The sequence below is a fragment of the Dreissena polymorpha genome, chromosome 4 (genome assembly GCF_020536995.1).
Source record: "Dreissena polymorpha isolate Duluth1 chromosome 4, UMN_Dpol_1.0, whole genome shotgun sequence".
Classification (NCBI taxonomy): Eukaryota; Metazoa; Mollusca; class Bivalvia; order Myida; family Dreissenidae; genus Dreissena; species Dreissena polymorpha.
In genome coordinates this window covers 3272369-3278085 of record NC_068358.1, presented here as the reverse complement: position 1 = coordinate 3278085, position 5717 = coordinate 3272369, and the positions used below count along the sequence as shown (strand labels likewise).

General features: G+C 35.5%; 1 non-coding gene across 1 annotated transcript; it reads left to right on the top strand.

Moving 5' to 3' along the window:
* Nucleotides 1-550: 550 nt before the first annotated feature.
* On the top strand, nucleotides 551-622 carry Trnah-gug (transfer RNA histidin (anticodon GUG)). The gene has a single exon. It is a non-coding gene; the product is annotated as a tRNA-His (tRNA).
* The last annotated feature ends 5095 nt before the right edge of the window (nucleotides 623-5717 follow it).

The window sequence follows — 5717 nt, the reverse complement described above, 5'->3', positions numbered from 1 at the left end:
TAAATTTTTGACAAAATCTATTAGATGGAAAAAAAATCAGCAAAACTGCAGCAACACCCTTAAGTAATCCAGGTAGTGTCACCCAATATAACGATAACAACAGCCATCTCAAATTATTCAACCTTTTCGTGAAATGTTCAGTACTATTGCTTCCTCTGAAATAGCATAACTACATCGAACATTTGCAAATCGGAATCTTTTTATTCAATTTTGTCAATATACCAAACCGTGAAAATGTCCCTTTAAAATGGTTGAAACAAATGGATTTACTTCTGTCATTCAACATCTGACAATGTTTTAAGATTTATTTCCATTCATCGAATGTCAAAATTTTCTAATTTCAGTTACATTTTCAAACATTTTCCCTGACGAGGTGTTTGTAGAAGTCATGTACACTTTATACTCAATACCATATAAATATAATTTAAAGGGCGGTAACATCGTAAAAGGAATTTGAAAGTTAATAGCTTACGTCCCTTTAAATAAACCGCAACACTAATTTGCCTTTAAATTGCATCGACTATTTATGAATGACAGTTCAGCGCGCTTAGCCGTGATCGTATAGTGGTTAGTACTTCGCGTTGTGGCCGCGACAACCCAGGTTCGAATCCTGGTCACGGCATAGTCTGTGACAGTCGCTGTCTCGGCACTGCTGAATTACCTTTTGCTGGAAGACATAGTTGTGCGTTTTTTGTGTGATGATTTATGCTTAAATATGAATAAGAAATTAACTCCACCTATACGACTATATTTTTATTAAAAACTACCTTCACATGTCTGATAATTGACTCATAAGTCCAATTTACAAAACCGTTACAAATATGAAAGTTAGAACGATATGTGGTTATGTATACACAGATTTTTGCATGTCATGAAGTTTGTCATTAAATGTATATATTGATAAATGATCCAAAAAAGCCCCAGTAAAAAAACAACAATGAAATTAAAGAAAGAAAAAAAGTCATGGGCTCGAACCACGGGCCCCTGGAGTAAAAGACCATCGCTTAGACCATCCGCGCTCATACAACAGTGATGCATTTTTTACTTTATAAAGCAATCCTTGTAGTATAACAAAATATAACGACAACAACAGAACTCTCCATATTATTCAATCGTTTTGCGTTGCAACGCTTTATAATTTTTAGGTTTTTAAATCGTCAAAAGATGCATATTATGGAAATTTTAAAGGATGGTAAATGTTCAGTATTATTGTTTCCTCATAAACATCATAACTACAACGAAAATTTGCGAATTTGAAACATTTTTCTTTTAATTTTGTCAATTAACCAAAACGTGAAAAGGCCCCTTTAAGTCGAGCACTGGGAAAACTGGGCTAAATGCATTTGCGTAGAGTCGCTTTTGCAGTCCGCACTGGCTAATCTGGGACGACACTTCCTGCTTATACTTAATTTTCTCTTACATGAGATTTTATTTTAACGAAACAATCTACTTAAGACATGCTTAACGTCACCGTTTTGTTAAAATCTTTGACTGAAACAGTTTCGACAACTACATCGCCGTCGCGAGTGATTTATAGTATCTATTTAATCATTACACAAATAGCAGGTACATGGATATGACTGGTTTAAAAGATATCATCGTTAAAATTGGCTTTGTGAGTTAGCACGGTGCTATAAAGTCGAAATAATACATCGCTCTTCTGTACTGCTTAAATATTTTTTTGCCTTACAACGTGTTTGTTTACATAACATGACTAACCATTAATTACAACGTTATTTGAGTACTTCGACCATATGCATGTACCTATATAGCGGATTTAAAATTGAAATATTGTATCAAATTATTCGTCCTCATTTAAAAATTATAATTGAAAAAAAAATACTGCATTTCGTTTTGTTCCTTATTGTTGCTTGGTTGTATTGCATCGCACTACCATTGTATGTTTACCCATTTATGTCTAGCGTCTAGAAAAGAAGATGCGGCGTCTCATCTGAGTCTGCGCTGTTTGCTTAAAGGCATTTCTGTGAGAAATATTCTTAATATAGATATAAATATACTAGACATCCCTTATTTTGGAAAAAAATTGATCCAACTTGGAAGGATTGGAGAGTCCACTAGGCACAAATGGGTAAAGCATTATCGCTATACGCGTTCACGTACATTGTACGCTGCTATTTTGCAACATACTCGTGCTCGGTTATATATTGGTGCATGGTAACAAACTTGTATACATGCACTTGGTGTTATTACTTTTGTTATTCAAACTACTCTAGTACGATTATAACTGTTATTATTAATTAGTAACTTAAAATCACAAATTTCGTTTTAAATTGCGGACTGACATAGGCAATACTTCATTTATTATTTTTCTTGAATTGATCAAGAAACTTCCAGTTAACTGGGCATTATACAAAATAATCGAAATAACATAACACTTGTTCTAAAATTTTCAAATATTTTAATTCCTGGATTTTGTAAATCATAATAATAGCAAACACGTCATAACATGAACAAGACATTTTTCACATGACTCATCGCATTGTTTCAACTAGAGACACTACAACACGGTGCACTCAAGCACATAAATAAATAAACAACCTTTGTTAAACAATAAAGTTAATGCGACATTAACATATCAAACATTGACAATATAAGCCTTTATACAAGCTTAAACACAATTACTAATAAGAATACTGCGTATCGTGACAAACCATAAGTTGAAAAGTTAAACGTTTCATAATAGGAATAAATTGTTAAACAACAAGAATTAATGCTCATATTAACTTTACATTGTTCGTGTTAAATTTTTGCAACATGAATATCCCGGATTTGAACAAAAATGTATATTGAAAGTTAAGCATGACCAACAAGAAGTGGTAATTGATTTTTATGAAAAAGAGTAAACTTTACATTGCAAAACATTTTACCAAACAAAATGTTTAACTACATGTTTTAAGTTTTACGGCTGTTCATGTAACAAAGCCATACAAACTGTACAACAAACAGATCTTTACAAAATTGCACACCTGTAAACGGCTGATAAAATCGCCTTGAATATATACTCTTAGTCCTTATGTATTTAGAAATCCCCTTAACGATTGAATTCAATTAAATGACTATTTATCAAGCCACAATCTCCCCACTGCACGTAGTTGGCCCGGATTTGGCGCTCATTCAGTTTGGATTTCAGATATCGTCTGCTCAGGTAAAATTATCGTCTGTCTCGGCGACTTATCAGCTCGGGTATTTCTGTTTGCTCAACCAAGGTCGAGCAGTACGTACAGTTGTTTACAAAAATTAGGTTCGATGACGTAGTCCTTTAAACGATCCTACGGCAGTATTTTCTTCATAACCTCGTTATCTAGATTTAACTTCCCACATATGCCGAAGTATGTCATAAAACTATTAATGACATATGCGAGACAATAAGAGTCGACGCAGAGCAATATGATACATGTTGAACGCTCTCTGTGGGTTGGGAGATTAATGTCTCTCCTATTGTTCTTGACGTGATCTCGTCTATTTTAACGAACGCATGTCAGACCATTGCAGAGCCCATGCCACGATAGGAATGTAGTGAATGTGAGTGAAATATAGCACCATTAGTTCAAAATATTGCACAACTTTTGTTCGTATTAGTACACGCTTCTACGACATCTTTCTCGAGTCTGCCGTTCTTCACAGCACGTAAACGAACTGAATCGAAAAATGGATTTGTGAGATCCCTTTTGAAGTTTTTTAAGAACAACGCCAATGCCGACACACTTGTCGGGAGGCCTTTCAACTTTCCTCGTCACTTTCCTCTGTCACCGTTGGCATGAGCGGCGACCGCGGAATCACCGGCGACAGATTCGGTGATATGGAGCTCAGCGTCGGCGAAGACGAGATGATCACAGGTTGAAGCACTTCCTGCCATTCGTCCGTCTCCTTCCGGTTTGATGTTTCGAACACGACACCCGTGCCTTCAAAGTCATTGAGCGTCACGCGGAACTGAGTGTCTTTCCCTGTACACTTCGTGATAACACAGTTTTTCAAGTTAATAAACCCGCACTGCAAGCTAAGCTTACTGTCTTTGAACATGACCACGTAATGTTCGAAACAGCTCCTGTACACCCGCACGAACACTTGCACCTTCATTTTGCGCCCGTTCGCCTCTTGTATCACACATAACCGTCCCGATTTAATCTCTGACCCCTCGCCAACCATTGTCTTGTTTAACATTTGAGTATTTAAATCGCACACGTTCCTCTTTTTTCCGATGATATTTTTCATTGTATTTCCACTAGATCGTCTTACAATACAGCCGGAGTCTTTCCAACAATCTCAGTTGAATACAATATTTATTCCGTGATTACTCACTGGGAGATATTTTCGCTTCGATATTCAGTGAAGAAATGTTTGCTACACAACGTGCTCGGTTGCTTTTATGTACTACCAACCAGACGATATCGTATGACCTCAACCACGTGATAGGTTAACTTCCATTTACGGCTGATGACGTGTTCCAATATGTAGGCCAGCCAATCCGATTGCTCACTGATTTCTGACTCTACGATACAGCTAGACACAGTGTACTAGGGTTTTAAAGTGTGCGAGCTGAAATATGAAGTACGTGAAGTACAAAGGCATGTAGTCGCAACAGAAATTAAACGCACTTTTTGCATGTATATATGAATAAATTTATTGGTTTATTTTCTTAACAGAGTGTATATAATTCAACTCGATAATTTAAAATAAGATAAATAACATTCATGAAAAAATACTTAAAAACGTAATATTTTTTACAAATAACAAATTCGCTGATTATTTCTTTATTATGCACTGAAAAAGAAAAGGTTCGAATAACAACTTGCAGGGATATTTTATTAACAAATGTAACGTATTTGATAAATAAATACTGGTACGTTAACAACAAAAATACGACAAAATTTAGAACACACATTCGTTATTGTTTCAGTTAGCTAGACCTTTGGAATACAAAATAATGGACTACCTAACATGTGTTTAATAAGAAAGGTTCTTATTTTACTCATTTATAAATTTGGAGCTCAAATATAGAGAATTCGACAGTATTCAATTAAACATTCCAAATTTATCACTGTTTTTACTTGCATGTTAATATAAACAAAAATATATTTGGAGGTATCAGTCTGACAGTCAATTGCTTTTTAACTCTGCTTTAATGCTTATATAAACATCATAAGTATCAATAATGTTATTGAAACGCTGACGTTTATTATATTATTGAAACGTTGACGTTGACGTAAAGAGGTTAAACGTTTACGGCACCTAACATGTGTTAACTCCTACGGCGAAAATAACAAAGCTGTTTCACACAACCTTGTAAACATCGTTTTGACACCAACTAGCCACTGTCCAGCTAGCAACTTATTGCTATGCGTGGGATTTCACGCGCGTGTCAACGTGGATTTTAAACGATGAACGTCTGTTTTTGCGTTAAATCAAAGTAGCACAACACGGCTTATCGACCTTTAGTGCATAGATTTAAATTAAAGCGTACAATTGTTGTTTTTATCAGAGTTATCATAGTTATACGGCGCCGAATATTATAAAATATGAAGGAATGCAATTCAGCAAATGTTTGGATTATTTACGCGGACACGGCTTCATGTTTGGACGGTTCGAGGGCGAATGGTATGCGGAAATTACCACGTGAAACCTATGCGAACAGTTTAGTTGATCCGGGATTTCAGCGGCTCGACATAAACTTACTTTATCATGAATCGCATTTCCGT